The following is a 19,894-nucleotide window of genomic DNA, read 5'->3' on the forward strand; positions in this document are numbered from 1 at the left end:
CCAAGAATTAACTATTCAGGATGGTTAAGCGACATATTAAAGCAACGGCCCCCAGGAGACTCTCAGAGTACTTCCCGCCTGGCACACAGAGCAACAAAAACAAACCCGCCACATCTCATTCAAACATCCCCGTAACCGAAGAAATACCCAACACCCACAGCCCTGCGGCTCTGTCTCCATACTCCTCCACAGGATCTCTCCCGCCTACCCCAGCCAATCCCAACACCTCCCCTGGAAGCGGAGGGAAAAGGAATGTTCAGGACCCCCTACCAGCCTCCCCCTCCCCAAAAGGACCGGTGGCAAAAAAGAGCCAAAATAACAATCCACAAGAAACTCCCCCGCAGACAGATCCTATCAACAATCTCCAAGCTTATCCCGACTCTGAAAGCCCCTTAACTATAAACGCTCTGAAGACTATGCTAATCTCGCTGCAAAAGGACATTTCTAAAGATATACAGAGCCTCTCTGGTCAATTACAATCTAACATCGACCACCTAGCTACCAGAACTGACCACCTTGAACGGAAAATGGGAGAATTTACCAAAGCCCACAACGAGTTGGTAGATGCGCATGGCAGTATGGAAGAAGTCGCATATTTGAGAGAGAAGGTCATAGACTTGGAAGACCGATCCAGAAGAAACAATCTCAAATTTAGGGGAGTTCCAGAGACTGTGACCCCCCCTGACATTCCACAATATATACTCAAATTACTCCAAACGCTCCTCCCGGACCTTCCCGAGATCGAATATGCAGTTGACAGAGCCCACAGAATTCCAAAAGCACGCTCTGTCCCTGAGTCAGCCCCCAGAGAAATCTTAGCAAGAATACACTTCCATAAAATAAAAGAGGAAGTCTTGGCAGTTGGAAGGCGTAGAGGCACACTACCGACTCCATATGAAGACATACAAATATTTCTAGATCTTTCAGCCGCCACTCTGCAGTCTCGGAGAAAGTTTACAGAAGTTACAGCAGCACTACGAGAGGCGCACATCAAGTATAGATGGGGATTCCCAACCAAACTACTGATCTCAAAAAATGGAACCATCCAGGTTGCCACCTCACCAGAAGAAGGCGTCTCGTTCCTGAAACAATGGGGGATCCCTATCCTTCAGAAACCTCTGAGGACGGCGGTAGAATCTCCTACAAGAATCGAACAAGACTGGAAAACATCAGATAAGCATGGCAGACACGCATAAATTGATGTTGTAAAGGGTCTTGAACCCATAGTTATATTTCTCCTTTACGGAGCCTAAAGTGGATGGTTTAAAATGCCACCCCTACCTAAGGTTCATTCATCCAGTGCAGATAGGCGCTGGATGAACAATATTTTGATTTTGTTAACTGTTAATGATGTTTTTTTTCCTTATGTCAAATATAGTTATAAAAGGTTCAGTAGGAGGCCACTTCCCTACCCCCCCCCCACCATACTTAATATGAAAAAACACAACGACTCCCCAGCGTATAAACCACCTACCAGTTATGCCCATTAGCATCACATCCCTAAATGTAAAAGGCCTGAACAGCCCCTATAAACGTAGCATGCTTTGGAGACAGGCTCTTAAGTCCCACTCAGACATCTTCCTCGCCCAAGAGACACACTTCCTGAGAGATAAACACCCCCCCTGCAACCACCCTAAATTTCCAAACATTTTCCTGGCATCAAATGAAGGGAAAAAAAAGAAAGGCGTAATGATAGCCATTAGCCGGAACGTTACATTTTCCCAAAAAAACGTATACGTGGACCCAGGCGGGCGATTTCTAATATTAGTCTGCGTAATTAACGCCACCACCTACACTCTAGTAAATGTCTACTTCCCATTTAAAAGGCAGGCCAAATTCTTCAAACATGTTCTTTCCGAAGTGGCTAAAATTCGAGAGGGGAATTTGGTGATCGGAGGAGATCTAAACTCAGTGGTGGACCCTACCTTGGACTCCACCGCGAGCGGCAGGGGCATGTCACCCATTGTCCCAATCATACACTCAGAAGAATTATACGACGTGTGGAGGTGCATGCATGGATCATAGAGGGACTACACGTTTCTCTCCGCGCCACATGCATCTTATTCTAGGATAGATATGTTCCTGCTGCCGCGGGCAGGCCTCGAGGGGGTTTTACAGGCGGATATTGGAACAATATCATGGTCTGACCACGCCCCCATATCCTTAACGCTCCAAGAGAGCCCATTTCAATAAATGGCGGCATGGTTGCGTGTTTTTTTGCGCTTGCAAATGTGCTTGATTCGTGCTAACAAAAGTACAGTAAGGGCCGCTTCACACAAACATATTTGTTTCAATGGATGCCTTCAGAATTCTCTTTACTCACACATTTCGCATGCGTGCAAAACCTCACCATGCTCTATTTTTGTGCACATTTGCGCACCAAGGGTCCCTGTACAAGTCTATGGGAAGTGTGCACGTAACCGATTCCTATCTCCAAAAAAAGTTATAATAAACAGCGATAAAGTCTTATAAACTCCAAAATGGTACAAATAAAAACTACAGGACATCACGCAAAAACACGAGCCGTCGCACAAGTATCATGCGATACTTCCGCCATGTATCACGTGGACATGAGGCCTAAATCTAAGTGCTTGGTTGTTAGCAGCCGCAGCTGCGCTGCACCTCTTGCTCATCAGTTTTTTTTCCTGCTTTTGGAAACTGCTGTAGGAAAGGGGGTGCACCAGTACTGGAGGTACTGCAATACCAGGTCAATGTGCGGAGTGGACAGAGCAAGCACTTTTTCCAGCTCCCTGTTCTAAAAATCCATTTAATATATGATCCCCAGATAGGGGACGTATCAGATGCAACACGCTCAGCCAGCACTCCGGGCACACCCACAATGCACTGAGGGAGCCGGAAGACCTTTGCATAGCCCCGCCCAACGCCTTCTCAACCAGGGTGAGCCGTCCCCGCGGGAGACCCGCGCCTGAATGGAGCATGTCCGGATTTTTTCCTGCACGCGGGACCCGCGCCTGCAGGGAAAAATGACATCCGCAGGTATTTTACTACCTGCAGGTGTCTAATGCATCCATATCCATTGCATAGCGCCGATCGCAATGTCGGGGGTGGGGGGGTCCGAACAGCCGGGGATGACAGCTCCATGCTGCGGACACCGACAGCATGGAGCTGTCACGTCCAGAGCCCGAGGGGCTTTATTCTCCTCAGGACAAATGTTTTTACTTCCTCAGAGAATAAAGCCCACTTCGGGAGGACGTAAAAACACTATGGCCCGGGCCGTGGCTTAGCAAGCAAGGAGAGAGGTCGCACGCTGTTTTGCTCCTCCACAGAATCTCCCTTTTCAGCCCTTTTCTGGGTCAAATCAGTGACCCAAACAGAGGCAGACAAGAGCACAGCACCTGGGGACCCACCAGAACCCACAACCGGCCCGGACAAGGCTCACCTGGTGATCTCCAGCCGCCAAAAAGAAGCCGAAGAGCCGCGGCCCTGCACAGCGGCCCGCGCCCTTACCCGACAAGTACCGCGCTCAGAAACACCCGGCGAGGACCGCTCACGGAGCCCCAAGCAGAGGACTATGGCACAAGGTAACCCCTGCCGACTTGGAGGGGAGGCTCTGTCACCCTCAGTGCCCGCGCTCTCACCGCAGCGCCTTGCAAATACACAGCCGCGGCTCCCTCCCTCTGAATATACCGCCGTGGCCACCAACCTGCAACTCGGCGGCACATACAATCATCAGGGTGATCCCCCGCTGGACTAATCCCCACGCTGGTGGTTTTCCCCCTCCTGCTCCCCAGAGCCGACAATCAGCACGGGCGGGCACACCGGAAGATCTGCACCTAGTCTCTAGCTCCCTGTGAGGCAGCGGCCATCTCGCCCCCCCTCCCCCCTGAGTCGAGCAGGCTGCTTGGCATACTAGCCAGACCAGAGCAGAAAAGTAAAAAAGAGAGGATACTGTGATCCTCCCAGCACATCAACACCAGGCAAAGTTTAAAGCAGTACTCACTATTTCTGACGTGCAGCGGGGGAACGGAGGTCCTCTCCCCGGAGCTCTCAGACCGACAGCAGGCTCCATTAAAGTATAGTGCAATTCAAATATCAATGCACCACAGCACCATCTAGTGGCCAAAACAGAGATAACCAGGACCTGAACCTCTTCTCATCCCTTTCTCAAAGCACTAAACAAAGCCAATCCTTGCCCATTAGAAAGAGCAACGAGGCCCCTAAGGCCTCCTTCCCACGAGCGTGACGGGCTCCGCCGCGTAATATTACGCAGTGAAGCCCGTCACGGCGCCCCCCAGAGACCCCATACTTACCAGCGGAAGATCGCGTGAAGACACTTCCCTGCACACCGCCGTCGCGTCATGTGACACGCCCACCGCGTCACATGACGCGGCCGGCCGTGTCACGTGACGCGCCGGCCGCGTCGTATGACGCGCGGCGGTAGGCGGGGAAGCGTTTTTTCACGCTATCTTCCGCTGGTTGCAGCGGGAGATAGCGTGAACGGAAGCCGTCAGCGCGTACACCCGCAGCAAATAGAACATGCTGCGGGTGACAACGGGAGATTTCACGGTGCGTAATTCCGCGGTGGAATTACGCATCGTGTGCATTGTGCTATTAGGTTCAATAGAACCTAATAGCATGGGGCAACGCAGCGGATTTTTGCCGCGAATTTACGCGGCGTAAATCCGTTCGTGGGAAGGAGGCCTAAGGCCTCATGTCCACGGGGAAAATAAGAATTAAAATCCGCAGCGGATTTTAACTCTTCTCCCGCGCACGGATCCGCACCCCATAGGGATGCATTGACCACCCGCGGGTAGATAAATACCCGCGGATCGTCAATAAAAGTGATTTTAAAAAAAATGGAGCATGAAAAAAATCTGGACCATGCTCCATTTTCATGCGGGTCTCCCGCGGGGACGGCTCCCGCGGGCTTCTATTGAAGCCTATGGAAGCCGTCCGGATCCGCGGGACACAAAAATCATATTTTACTTACACGCTCCGGTTCTTCTCTTCGGCGCCGCGCCATCTTCTCTCAGTCGCGGCCGGATCATTTTGCTTCGGCCCGGCGCATGCGCGAGGCACGTCACCGACGTCATCATGCACATCCGCCGAGCCGAAGAATGAAGATCCGGCCGCGACGAGAGAAGATGACGCCGCCGCGAAGAGAAGAAACGGAGCGGATGGGAGGTGAGTTTATTCTCATTTATTCCCATTTTCAGCGCTCATGTCCGCGGGGCAGGAGTGACCCGCTGCAGATTCTACATGGAGAATCTGCAGCGGATCTGATTTTCCCCGTGGACATGAGGCCTAAGTGTGTTGAGAAGAGGGACCCACAGTTAACTACAAGGAGAATACCTCCCCACCTTACTGCCAAGTGATCTGTGGAGGAATATCTGCATAGCCAGACTGCTATATAGAAACTGTCAGCAACCCACAAAGACAGACCCTGTGCCAAAGGGTACTGACAGAAAAACACTATATAGCCTCCTCAGCATTACAAAATAGCCTGGAAGCAAGTCCCAGCCCCCGCAACACCCAAGGAAGCAATACATCGCGCGCCTCGCAGACGCAAATATCAAATTCCCGGTGCGACCCAGCGGACTCCTCAATCCCAAACACTTTCTTCTCAGCAAATACTGATAGTTCTAAAAAAAGAAAGGACTCTTATCAGGCAAAGCCACACTTAACAAATCTTCAAAACTCTACAGGAGCGCTACCTAAGGCACTCAAGATGGAATAGCAGGACTCTATGTTCTAACTCCACCCGCCACATGAGGCTCCTCAGCAACACATAACAGGACCACTCAACATCAATGAGCTTCTAAAGGAACTTTTAACAAACAACTACGCCTTCCAACGCCTCCATAAAGAATACGCCACCCAGTAGACCACTATACAACAAATAGCGACCAATCCACAGCGCATATCCAAGAATTAACTATTCAGGATGGATAAGCGACGTATTAAAGCAACGGCCCCCAGGAGACTCTCAGAGTACTTCCCGCCTGGCACACAGAGCAACAAAAACAAACCCGCCACATCTCATTCAAACATCCCCGTAACCGAAGAAATACCCAACACCCACAGCCCTGCGGCTCTGTCTCCATACTCCTCCACAGGATCTGTCCCGCCTACCCCAGCCAATCCCAACACCTCCCCTGGAAGCGGAGGGAAAAGGAATGTTCAGGACCCCCTACCAGCCTCCCCCTCCCCAAAAGGACCGGCGGCAAAAAAGAGCCAAAATAACAATCCACAAGAAACTCCCCCGCAGACAGATCCTATCAACAATCTCCAAGCTTATCCCGACTCTGAAAGCCCCTTAACTATAAACGCTCTGAAGACTATGCTAATCTCGCTGCAAAAGGACATTTCTAAAGATATACAGAGCCTCTCTGGTCAATTACAATCTAACATCGACCACCTAGCTACCAGAACTGACCACCTTGAACGGAAAATGGGAGAATTTACCAAAGCCCACAACGAGTTGGTAGATGCGCATGGCAGTATGGAAGAAGTCGCATATTTGAGAGAGAAGGTCATAGACTTGGAAGACCGATCCAGAAGAAACAATCTCAAATTTAGGGGAGTTCCAGAGACTGTGACCCCCCCTGACATTCCACAATATATACTCAAATTACTCCAAACGCTCCTCCCGGACCTTCCCGAGATCGAATATGCAGTTGACAGAGCCCACAGAATTCCAAAAGCACGCTCTGTCCCTGAGTCAGCCCCCAGAGAAATCTTAGCAAGAATACACTTCCATAAAATAAAAGAGGAAGTCTTGGCAGTTGGAAGGCGTAGAGGCACACTACCGACTCCATATGAAGACATACAAATATTTCTAGATCTTTCAGCCGCCACTCTGCAGTCTCGGAGAAAGTTTACAGAAGTTACAGCAGCACTACGAGAGGCGCACATCAAGTATAGATGGGGATTCCCAACCAAACTACTGATCTCAAAAAATGGAACCATCCAGGTTGCCACCTCGCCAGAAGAAGGCGTCTCGTTCCTGAAACAATGGGGGATCCCTATCCTTCAGAAGACTCTGAGGACGGCGGTAGAATCTCCTACAAGAATCGAACAAGACTGGAAAACATCAGATAAGCATGGCAGACACGCATAAATTGATGTTGTAAAGGGTCTTGAACCCATAGTTATATTTCTCCTTTACGGAGCCTAAAGTGGATGGTTTAAAATGCCACCCCTACCTAAGGTTCATTCATCCAGTGCAGATAGGCGCTGGATGAACAATATTTTGATTTTGTTAACTGTTAATGATGTTTTTTTTCCTTATGTCAAATATAGTTATAAAAGGTTCAGTAGGAGGCCACTTCCCTACCCCCCCCCCCCCACCATACTTAATATCAAAAAACACAACGACTCCCCAGCGTATAAACCACCTACCAGTTATGCCCATTAGCATCACATCCCTAAATGTAAAAGGCCTGAACAGCCCCTATAAACGTAGCATGCTTTGGAGACAGGCTCTTAAGTCCCACTCAGACATCTTCCTCGCCCAAGAGACACACTTCCTGAGAGATAAACACCCCCCCTGCAACCACCCTAAATTTCCAAACATTTTCCTGGCATCAAATGAAGGGAAAAAAAAGAAAGGCGTAATGATAGCCATTAGCCGGAACGTTACATTTTCCCAAAAAAACGTATACGTGGACCCAGGCGGGCGATTTCTAATATTAGTCTGCGTAATTAACGCCACCACTTACACTCTAGTAAATGTCTACTTCCCATTTAAAAGGCAGGCCAAATTCTTCAAACATGTTCTTTCCGAAGTGGCTAAAATTCGAGAGGGGAATTTGGTGATCGGAGGAGATCTAAACTCAGTGGTGGACCCTACCTTGGACTCCACCGCGAGCGGCAGGGGCATGTCACCCATTGTCCCAATCATACACTCAGAAGAATTATACGACGTGTGGAGGTGCATGCATGGATCATAGAGGGACTACACGTTTCTCTCCGCGCCACATGCATCTTATTCTAGGATAGATATGTTCCTGCTGCCGCGGGCAGGCCTCGAGGGGGTTTTACAGGCGGATATTGGAACAATATCATGGTCTGACCACGCCCCCATATCCTTAACGCTCCAAGAGAGCCCATTTCAATAAATGGCGGCATGGTTGCGTGTTTTTTTGCGCTTGCAAATGTGCTTGATTCGTGCTAACAAAAGTACAGTAAGGGCCGCTTCACACAAACATATTTGTTTCAATGGATGCCTTCAGAATTCTCTTTACTCACACATTTCGCATGCGTGCAAAACCTCACCATGCTCTATTTTTGTGCACATTTGCGCACCAAGGGTCCCTGTACAAGTCTATGGGAAGTGTGCATGTAACCGATTCCTATCTCCAAAAAAAGTTATAATAAACAGCGATAAAGTCTTATAAACTCCAAAATGGTACAAATAAAAACTACAGGACATCACGCAAAAACACGAGCCGTCGCACAAGTATCATGCGATACTTCCGCCATGTATCACGTGGACATGAGGCCTAAATCTAAGTGCTTGGTTGTTAGCAGCCGCAGCTGCGCTGCACCTCTTGCTCATCAGTTTTTTTTCCTGCTTTTGGAAACTGCTGTAGGAAAGGGGGTGCACCAGTACTGGAGGTACTGCAATACCAGGTCAATGTGCGGAGTGGACAGAGCAAGCACTTTTTCCAGCTCCCTGTTCTAAAAATCCATTTAATATATGATCCCCAGATAGGGGACGTATCAGATGCAACACGCTCAGCCAGCACTCCGGGCACACCCACAATGCACTGAGGGAGCCGGAAGACCTTTGCATAGCCCCGCCCAACGCCTTCTCAACCAGGGTGAGCCGTCCCCGCGGGAGACCCGCGCCTGAATGGAGCATGTCCGGATTTTTTCCTGCACGCGGGACCCGCGCCTGCAGGGAAAAATGACATCCGCAGGTATTTTACTACCTGCAGGTGTCTAATGCATCCATATCCATTGCATAGCGCCGATCGCAATGTCGGGGGTGGGGGGGTCCGAACAGCCGGGGATGACAGCTCCATGCTGCGGACACCGACAGCATGGAGCTGTCACGTCCAGAGCCCGAGGGGCTTTATTCTCCTCAGGACAAATGTTTTTACTTCCTCAGAGAATAAAGCCCACTTCGGGAGGACGTAAAAACACTATGGCCCGGGCCGTGGCTTAGCAAGCAAGGAGAGAGGTCGCACGCTGTTTTGCTCCTCCACAGAATCTCCCTTTTCAGCCCTTTTCTGGGTCAAATCAGTGACCCAAACAGAGGCAGACAAGAGCACAGCACCTGGGGACCCACCAGAACCCACAACCGGCCCGGACAAGGCTCACCTGGTGATCTCCAGCCGCCAAAAAGAAGCCGAAGAGCCGCGGCCCTGCACAGCGGCCCGCGCCCTAACCCGACAAGTACCGCGCTCAGAAACACCCGGCGAGGACCGCTCACGGAGCCCCAAGCAGAGGACTATGGCACAAGGTAACCCCTGCCGACTTGGAGGGGAGGCTCTGTCACCCTCAGTGCCCGCGCTCTCACCGCAGCGCCTTGCAAATACACAGCCGCGGCTCCCTCCCTCTGAATATACCGCCGTGGCCACCAACCTGCAACTCGGCGGCACATACAATCATCAGGGTGATCCCCCGCTGGACTAATCCCCACGCTGGTGGTTTTCCCCCTCCTGCTCCCCAGAGCCGACAATCAGCACGGGCGGGCACACCGGAAGATCTGCACCTAGTCTCTAGCTCCCTGTGAGGCAGCGGCCATCTCGCCCCCCCTCCCCCCTGAGTCGAGCAGGCTGCTTGGCATACTAGCCAGACCAGAGCAGAAAAGTAAAAAAGAGAGGATACTGTGATCCTCCCAGCACATCAACACCAGGCAAAGTTTAAAGCAGTACTCACTATTTCTGACGTGCAGCGGGGGAACGGAGGTCCTCTCCCCGGAGCTCTCAGACCGACAGCAGGCTCCATTAAAGTATAGTGCAATTCAAATATCAATGCACCACAGCACCATCTAGTGGCCAAAACAGAGATAACCAGGACCTGAACCTCTTCTCATCCCTTTCTCAAAGCACTAAACAAAGCCAATCCTTGCCCATTAGAAAGAGCAACGAGGCCCCTAAGGCCTCCTTCCCACGAGCGTGACGGGCTCCGCCGCGTAATATTACGCAGTGAAGCCCGTCACGGCGCCCCCCAGAGACCCCATACTTACCAGCGGAAGATCGCGTGAAGACACTTCCCTGCACACCGCCGTCGCGTCATGTGACACGCCCACCGCGTCACATGACGCGGCCGGCCGTGTCACGTGACGCGCCGGCCGCGTCATATGACGCGCGGCGGTAGGCGGGGAAGCGTTTTTTCACGCTATCTTCCGCTGGTTGCAGCGGGAGATAGCGTGAACGGAAGCCGTCAGCGCGTACACCCGCAGCAAATAGAACATGCTGCGGGTGACAACGGGAGATTTCACGGTGCGTAATTCCGCGGTGGAATTACGCATCGTGTGCATTGTGCTATTAGGTTCAATAGAACCTAATAGCATGGGGCAACGCAGCGGATTTTTGCCGCGAATTTACGCGGCGTAAATCCGTTCGTGGGAAGGAGGCCTAAGGCCTCATGTCCACGGGGAAAATAAGAATTAAAATCCGCAGCGGATTTTAACTCTTCTCCCGCGCGCGGATCCGCACCCCATAGGGATGCATTGACCACCCGCGGGTAGATAAATACCCGCGGATCGTCAATAAAAGTGATTTTAAAAAAAATGGAGCATGAAAAAAATCTGGACCATGCTCCATTTTCATGCGGGTCTCCCGCGGGGACGGCTCCCGCGGGCTTCTATTGAAGCCTATGGAAGCCGTCCGGATCCGCGGGACACAAAAATCATATTTTACTTACACGCTCCGGTTCTTCTCTTCGGCGCCGCGCCATCTTCTCTCAGTCGCGGCCGGATCATTTTGCTTCGGCCCGGCGCATGCGCGAGGCACGTCACCGACGTCATCATGCACATCCGCCGAGCCGAAGAATGAAGATCCGGCCGCGACGAGAGAAGATGACGCCGCCGCGAAGAGAAGAAACGGAGCGGATGGGAGGTGAGTTTATTCTCATTTATTCCCATTTTCAGCGCTCATGTCCGCGGGGCAGGAGTGACCCGCTGCAGATTCTACATGGAGAATCTGCAGCGGATCTGATTTTCCCCGTGGACATGAGGCCTAAGTGTGTTGAGAAGAGGGACCCACAGTTAACTACAAGGAGAATACCTCCCCACCTTACTGCCAAGTGATCTGTGGAGGAATATCTGCATAGCCAGACTGCTATATAGAAACTGTCAGCAACCCACAAAGACAGACCCTGTGCCAAAGGGTACTGACAGAAAAACACTATATAGCCTCCTCAGCATTACAAAATAGCCTGGAAGCAAGTCCCAGCCCCCGCAACACCCAAGGAAGCAATACATCGCGCGCCTCGCAGACGCAAATATCAAATTCCCGGTGCGACCCAGCGGACTCCTCAATCCCAAACACTTTCTTCTCAGCAAATACTGATAGTTCTAAAAAAAGAAAGGACTCTTATCAGGCAAAGCCACACTTAACAAATCTTCAAAACTCTACAGGAGCGCTACCTAAGGCACTCAAGATGGAATAGCAGGACTCTATGTTCTAACTCCACCCGCCACATGAGGCTCCTCAGCAACACATAACAGGACCACTCAACATCAATGAGCTTCTAAAGGAACTTTTAACAAACAACTACGCCTTCCAACGCCTCCATAAAGAATACGCCACCCAGTAGACCACTATACAACAAATAGCGACCAATCCACAGCGCATATCCAAGAATTAACTATTCAGGATGGATAAGCGACGTATTAAAGCAACGGCCCCCAGGAGACTCTCAGAGTACTTCCCGCCTGGCACACAGAGCAACAAAAACAAACCCGCCACATCTCATTCAAACATCCCCGTAACCGAAGAAATACCCAACACCCACAGCCCTGCGGCTCTGTCTCCATACTCCTCCACAGGATCTGTCCCGCCTACCCCAGCCAATCCCAACACCTCCCCTGGAAGCGGAGGGAAAAGGAATGTTCAGGACCCCCTACCAGCCTCCCCCTCCCCAAAAGGACCGGCGGCAAAAAAGAGCCAAAATAACAATCCACAAGAAACTCCCCCGCAGACAGATCCTATCAACAATCTCCAAGCTTATCCCGACTCTGAAAGCCCCTTAACTATAAACGCTCTGAAGACTATGCTAATCTCGCTGCAAAAGGACATTTCTAAAGATATACAGAGCCTCTCTGGTCAATTACAATCTAACATCGACCACCTAGCTACCAGAACTGACCACCTTGAACGGAAAATGGGAGAATTTACCAAAGCCCACAACGAGTTGGTAGATGCGCATGGCAGTATGGAAGAAGTCGCATATTTGAGAGAGAAGGTCATAGACTTGGAAGACCGATCCAGAAGAAACAATCTCAAATTTAGGGGAGTTCCAGAGACTGTGACCCCCCCTGACATTCCACAATATATACTCAAATTACTCCAAACGCTCCTCCCGGACCTTCCCGAGATCGAATATGCAGTTGACAGAGCCCACAGAATTCCAAAAGCACGCTCTGTCCCTGAGTCAGCCCCCAGAGAAATCTTAGCAAGAATACACTTCCATAAAATAAAAGAGGAAGTCTTGGCAGTTGGAAGGCGTAGAGGCACACTACCGACTCCATATGAAGACATACAAATATTTCTAGATCTTTCAGCCGCCACTCTGCAGTCTCGGAGAAAGTTTACAGAAGTTACAGCAGCACTACGAGAGGCGCACATCAAGTATAGATGGGGATTCCCAACCAAACTACTGATCTCAAAAAATGGAACCATCCAGGTTGCCACCTCGCCAGAAGAAGGCGTCTCGTTCCTGAAACAATGGGGGATCCCTATCCTTCAGAAGACTCTGAGGACGGCGGTAGAATCTCCTACAAGAATCGAACAAGACTGGAAAACATCAGATAAGCATGGCAGACACGCATAAATTGATGTTGTAAAGGGTCTTGAACCCATAGTTATATTTCTCCTTTACGGAGCCTAAAGTGGATGGTTTAAAATGCCACCCCTACCTAAGGTTCATTCATCCAGTGCAGATAGGCGCTGGATGAACAATATTTTGATTTTGTTAACTGTTAATGATGTTTTTTTTCCTTATGTCAAATATAGTTATGAAAGGTTCAGTAGGAGGCCACTTCCCTACCCCCCCCCCCACCATACTTAATATCAAAAAACACAACGACTCCCCAGCGTATAAACCACCTACCAGTTATGCCCATTAGCATCACATCCCTAAATGTAAAAGGCCTGAACAGCCCCTATAAACGTAGCATGCTTTGGAGACAGGCTCTTAAGTCCCACTCAGACATCTTCCTCGCCCAAGAGACACACTTCCTGAGAGATAAACACCCCCCCTGCAACCACCCTAAATTTCCAAACATTTTCCTGGCATCAAATGAAGGGAAAAAAAAGAAAGGCGTAATGATAGCCATTAGCCGGAACGTTACATTTTCCCAAAAAAACGTATACGTGGACCCAGGCGGGCGATTTCTAATATTAGTCTGCGTAATTAACGCCACCACTTACACTCTAGTAAATGTCTACTTCCCATTTAAAAGGCAGGCCAAATTCTTCAAACATGTTCTTTCCGAAGTGGCTAAAATTCGAGAGGGGAATTTGGTGATCGGAGGAGATCTAAACTCAGTGGTGGACCCTACCTTGGACTCCACCGCGAGCGGCAGGGGCATGTCACCCATTGTCCCAATCATACACTCAGAAGAATTATACGACGTGTGGAGGTGCATGCATGGATCATAGAGGGACTACACGTTTCTCTCCGCGCCACATGCATCTTATTCTAGGATAGATATGTTCCTGCTGCCGCGGGCAGGCCTCGAGGGGGTTTTACAGGCGGATATTGGAACAATATCATGGTCTGACCACGCCCCCATATCCTTAACGCTCCAAGAGAGCCCATTTCAATAAATGGCGGCATGGTTGCGTGTTTTTTTTGCGCTTGCAAATGTGCTTGATTCGTGCTAACAAAAGTACAGTAAGGGCCGCTTCACACAAACATATTTGTTTCAATGGATGCCTTCAGAATTCTCTTTACTCACACATTTCGCATGCGTGCAAAACCTCACCATGCTCTATTTTTGTGCACATTTGCGCACCAAGGGTCCCTGTACAAGTCTATGGGAAGTGTGCACGTAACCGATTCCTATCTCCAAAAAAAGTTATAATAAACAGCGATAAAGTCTTATAAACTCCAAAATGGTACAAATAAAAACTACAGGACATCACGCAAAAACACGAGCCGTCGCACAAGTATCATGCGATACTTCCGCCATGTATCACGTGGACATGAGGCCTAAATCTAAGTGCTTGGTTGTTAGCAGCCGCAGCTGCGCTGCACCTCTTGCTCATCAGTTTTTTTTCCTGCTTTTGGAAACTGCTGTAGGAAAGGGGGTGCACCAGTACTGGAGGTACTGCAATACCAGGTCAATGTGCGGAGTGGACAGAGCAAGCACTTTTTCCAGCTCCCTGTTCTAAAAATCCATTTAATATATGATCCCCAGATAGGGGACGTATCAGATGCAACACGCTCAGCCAGCACTCCGGGCACACCCACAATGCACTGAGGGAGCCGGAAGACCTTTGCATAGCCCCGCCCAACGCCTTCTCAACCAGGGTGAGCCGTCCCCGCGGGAGACCCGCGCCTGAATGGAGCATGTCCGGATTTTTTCCTGCACGCGGGACCCGCGCCTGCAGGGAAAAATGACATCCGCAGGTATTTTACTACCTGCAGGTGTCTAATGCATCCATATCCATTGCATAGCGCCGATCGCAATGTCGGGGGTGGGGGGGTCCGAACAGCCGGGGATGACAGCTCCATGCTGCGGACACCGACAGCATGGAGCTGTCACGTCCAGAGCCCGAGGGGCTTTATTCTCCTCAGGACAAATGTTTTTACTTCCTCAGAGAATAAAGCCCACTTCGGGAGGACGTAAAAACACTATGGCCCGGGCCGTGGCTTAGCAAGCAAGGAGAGAGGTCGCACGCTGTTTTGCTCCTCCACAGAATCTCCCTTTTCAGCCCTTTTCTGGGTCAAATCAGTGACCCAAACAGAGGCAGACAAGAGCACAGCACCTGGGGACCCACCAGAACCCACAACCGGCCCGGACAAGGCTCACCTGGTGATCTCCAGCCGCCAAAAAGAAGCCGAAGAGCCGCGGCCCTGCACAGCGGCCCGCGCCCTAACCCGACAAGTACCGCGCTCAGAAACACCCGGCGAGGACCGCTCACGGAGCCCCAAGCAGAGGACTATGGCACAAGGTAACCCCTGCCGACTTGGAGGGGAGGCTCTGTCACCCTCAGTGCCCGCGCTCTCACCGCAGCGCCTTGCAAATACACAGCCGCGGCTCCCTCCCTCTGAATATACCGCCGTGGCCACCAACCTGCAACTCGGCGGCACATACAATCATCAGGGTGATCCCCCGCTGGACTAATCCCCACGCTGGTGGTTTTCCCCCTCCTGCTCCCCAGAGCCGACAATCAGCACGGGCGGGCACACCGGAAGATCTGCACCTAGTCTCTAGCTCCCTGTGAGGCAGCGGCCATCTCGCCCCCCCTCCCCCCTGAGTCGAGCAGGCTGCTTGGCATACTAGCCAGACCAGAGCAGAAAAGTAAAAAAGAGAGGATACTGTGATCCTCCCAGCACATCAACACCAGGCAAAGTTTAAAGCAGTACTCACTATTTCTGACGTGCAGCGGGGGAACGGAGGTCCTCTCCCCGGAGCTCTCAGACCGACAGCAGGCTCCATTAAAGTATAGTGCAATTCAAATATCAATGCACCACAGCACCATCTAGTGGCCAAAACAGAGATAACCAGGACCTGAACCTCTTCTCATCCCTTTCTCAAAGCACTAAACAAAGCCAATCCTTGCCCATTAGAAAGAGCAACGAGGCCCCTAAGGCCTCCTTCCCACGAGCGTGACGGGCTCCGCCGCGTAATATTACGCAGTGAAGCCCGTCACGGCGCCCCCCAGAGACCCCATACTTACCAGCGGAAGATCGCGTGAAGACACTTCCCTGCACACCGCCGTCGCGTCATGTGACACGCCCACCGCGTCACATGACGCGGCCGGCCGTGTCACGTGACGCGCCGGCCGCGTCATATGACGCGCGGCGGTAGGCGGGGAAGCGTTTTTTCACGCTATCTTCCGCTGGTTGCAGCGGGAGATAGCGTGAACGGAAGCCGTCAGCGCGTACACCCGCAGCAAATAGAACATGCTGCGGGTGACAACGGGAGATTTCACGGTGCGTAATTCCGCGGTGGAATTACGCATCGTGTGCATTGTGCTATTAGGTTCAATAGAACCTAATAGCATGGGGCAACGCAGCGGATTTTTGCCGCGGATTTACGCGGCGTAAATCCGTTCGTGGGAAGGAGGCCTAAGGCCTCATGTCCACGGGGAAAATAAGAATTAAAATCCGCAGCGGATTTTAACTCTTCTCCCGCGCGCGGATCCGCACCCCATAGGGATGCATTGACCACCCGCGGGTAGATAAATACCCGCGGATCGTCAATAAAAGTGATTTTAAAAAAAATGGAGCATGAAAAAAATCTGGACCATGCTCCATTTTCATGCGGGTCTCCCGCGGGGACGGCTCCCGCGGGCTTCTATTGAAGCCTATGGAAGCCGTCCGGATCCGCGGGACACAAAAATCATATTTTACTTACACGCTCCGGTTCTTCTCTTCGGCGCCGCGCCATCTTCTCTCAGTCGCGGCCGGATCATTTTGCTTCGGCCCGGCGCATGCGCGAGGCACGTCACCGACGTCATCATGCACATCCGCCGAGCCGAAGAATGAAGATCCGGCCGCGACGAGAGAAGATGACACCGCCGCGAAGAGAAGAAACGGAGCGGATGGGAGGTGAGTTTATTCTCATTTATTCCCATTTTCAGCGCTCATGTCCGCGGGGCAGGAGTGACCCGCTGCAGATTCTACATGGAGAATCTGCAGCGGATCTGATTTTCCCCGTGGACATGAGGCCTAAGTGTGTTGAGAAGAGGGACCCACAGTTAACTACAAGGAGAATACCTCCCCACCTTACTGCCAAGTGATCTGTGGAGGAATATCTGCATAGCCAGACTGCTATATAGAAACTGTCAGCAACCCACAAAGACAGACCCTGTGCCAAAGGGTACTGACAGAAAAACACTATATAGCCTCCTCAGCATTACAAAATAGCCTGGAAGCAAGTCCCAGCCCCCGCAACACCCAAGGAAGCAATACATCGCGCGCCTCGCAGACGCAAATATCAAATTCCCGGTGCGACCCAGCGGACTCCTCAATCCCAAACACTTTCTTCTCAGCAAATACTGATAGTTCTAAAAAAAGAAAGGACTCTTATCAGGCAAAGCCACACTTAACAAATCTTCAAAACTCTACAGGAGCGCTACCTAAGGCACTCAAGATGGAATAGCAGGACTCTATGTTCTAACTCCACCCGCCACATGAGGCTCCTCAGCAACACATAACAGGACCACTCAACATCAATGAGCTTCTAAAGGAACTTTTAACAAACAACTACGCCTTCCAACGCCTCCATAAAGAATACGCCACCCAGTAGACCACTATACAACAAATAGCGACCAATCCACAGCGCATATCCAAGAATTAACTATTCAGGATGGATAAGCGACGTATTAAAGCAACGGCCCCCAGGAGACTCTCAGAGTACTTCCCGCCTGGCACACAGAGCAACAAAAACAAACCCGCCACATCTCATTCAAACATCCCCGTAACCGAAGAAATACCCAACACCCACAGCCCTGCGGCTCTGTCTCCATACTCCTCCACAGGATCTGTCCCGCCTACCCCAGCCAATCCCAACACCTCCCCTGGAAGCGGAGGGAAAAGGAATGTTCAGGACCCCCTACCAGCCTCCCCCTCCCCAAAAGGACCGGCGGCAAAAAAGAGCCAAAATAACAATCCACAAGAAACTCCCCCGCAGACAGATCCTATCAACAATCTCCAAGCTTATCCCGACTCTGAAAGCCCCTTAACTATAAACGCTCTGAAGACTATGCTAATCTCGCTGCAAAAGGACATTTCTAAAGATATACAGAGCCTCTCTGGTCAATTACAATCTAACATCGACCACCTAGCTACCAGAACTGACCACCTTGAACGGAAAATGGGAGAATTTACCAAAGCCCACAACGAGTTGGTAGATGCGCATGGCAGTATGGAAGAAGTCGCATATTTGAGAGAGAAGGTCATAGACTTGGAAGACCGATCCAGAAGAAACAATCTCAAATTTAGGGGAGTTCCAGAGACTGTGACCCCCCCTGACATTCCACAATATATACTCAAATTACTCCAAACGCTCCTCCCGGACCTTCCCGAGATCGAATATGCAGTTGACAGAGCCCACAGAATTCCAAAAGCACGCTCTGTCCCTGAGTCAGCCCCCAGAGAAATCTTAGCAAGAATACACTTCCATAAAATAAAAGAGGAAGTCTTGGCAGTTGGAAGGCGTAGAGGCACACTACCGACTCCATATGAAGACATACAAATATTTCCAGATCTTTCAGCCGCCACTCTGCAGTCTCGGAGAAAGTTTACAGAAGTTACAGCAGCACTACGAGAGGCGCACATCAAGTATAGATGGGGATTCCCAACCAAACTACGGATCTCAAAAAATGGAACCATCCAGGTTGCCACCTCGCCAGAAGAAGGCGTCTCGTTCCTGAAACAATGGGGGATCCCTATCCTTCAGAAGCCTCTGAGGACGGCGGTAGAATCTCCTACAAGAATCGAACAAGACTGGAAAACATCAGATAAGCATGGCAGACACGCATAAATTGATGTTGTAAAGGGTCTTGAACCCATAGTTATATTTCTCCTTTACGGAGCCTAAAGTGGATGGTTTAAAATGTCACCCCTACCTAAGGTTCATTCATCCAGTGCAGATAGGCGCTGGATGAACAATATTTTGATTTTGTTAACTGTTAATGATGTTTTTTTTCCTTATGTCAAATATAGTTATAAAAGGTTCAGTAGGAGGCCACTTCCCTACCCCCCCCCACCATACTTAATATGAAAAAACACAACGACTCCCCAGCGTATAAACCACCTACCAGTTATGCCCATTAGCATCACATCCCTAAATGTAAAAGGCCTGAACAGCCCCTATAAACGTAGCATGCTTTGGAGACAGGCTCTTAAGTCCCACTCAGACATCTTCCTCGCCCAAGAGACACACTTCCTGAGAGATAAACACCCCCCCTGCAACCACCCTAAATTTCCAAACATTTTCCTGGCATCAAATGAAGGGGAAAAAAAGAAAGGCGTAATGATAGCCATTAGCTGGAACGTTACATTTTCCCAAAAAAACGTATACGTGGACCCAGGCGGGCGATTTCTAATATTAGTCTGCGTAATTAACGCCACCACCTACACTCTAGTAAATGTCTACTTCCCATTTAAAAGGCAGGCCAAATTCTTCAAACATGTTCTTTCCGAAGTGGCTAAAATTCGAGAGGGGAATTTGGTGATCGGAGGAGATCTAAACTCAGTGGTGGACCCTACCTTGGACTCCACCGCGAGCGGCAGGGGCATGTCACCCATTGTCCCAATCATACACTCAGAAGAATTATACGACGTGTGGAGGTGCATGCATGGATCGTAGAGGGACTACACGTTTCTCTCCGCGCCACATGCATCTTATTCTAGGATAGATATGTTCCTGCTGCCGCGGGCAGGCCTCGAGGGGGTTTTACAGGCGGATATTGGAACAATATCATGGTCTGACCACGCCCCCATATCCTTAACGCTCCAAGAGAGCCCATTTCAATAAATGGCGGCATGGTTGCGTGTTTTTTTGCGCTTGCAAATGTGC

At 50.6% G+C, this 19,894-nt stretch overlaps 3 pseudogenes; all 3 read right to left on the minus strand.

The window, feature by feature from the left end:
- Positions 1-2,670: 2,670 nt before the first annotated feature.
- Positions 2,671-2,798, minus strand: LOC136590877 (U2 spliceosomal RNA; annotated as a pseudogene).
- A 5,760-nt stretch (positions 2,799-8,558) lies between these two features.
- On the minus strand, positions 8,559-8,686 carry LOC136590878 (U2 spliceosomal RNA; annotated as a pseudogene).
- Positions 8,687-14,445: 5,759 nt separating this feature from the next.
- On the minus strand, positions 14,446-14,573 carry LOC136590867 (U2 spliceosomal RNA; annotated as a pseudogene).
- Between the last annotated feature and the right edge of the window lie 5,321 nt (positions 14,574-19,894).

This window comes from Eleutherodactylus coqui, unplaced genomic scaffold (assembly GCF_035609145.1).
Source record: "Eleutherodactylus coqui strain aEleCoq1 unplaced genomic scaffold, aEleCoq1.hap1 HAP1_SCAFFOLD_65, whole genome shotgun sequence".
In the NCBI taxonomy this organism is placed as follows: Eukaryota; Metazoa; Chordata; class Amphibia; order Anura; family Eleutherodactylidae; genus Eleutherodactylus; species Eleutherodactylus coqui.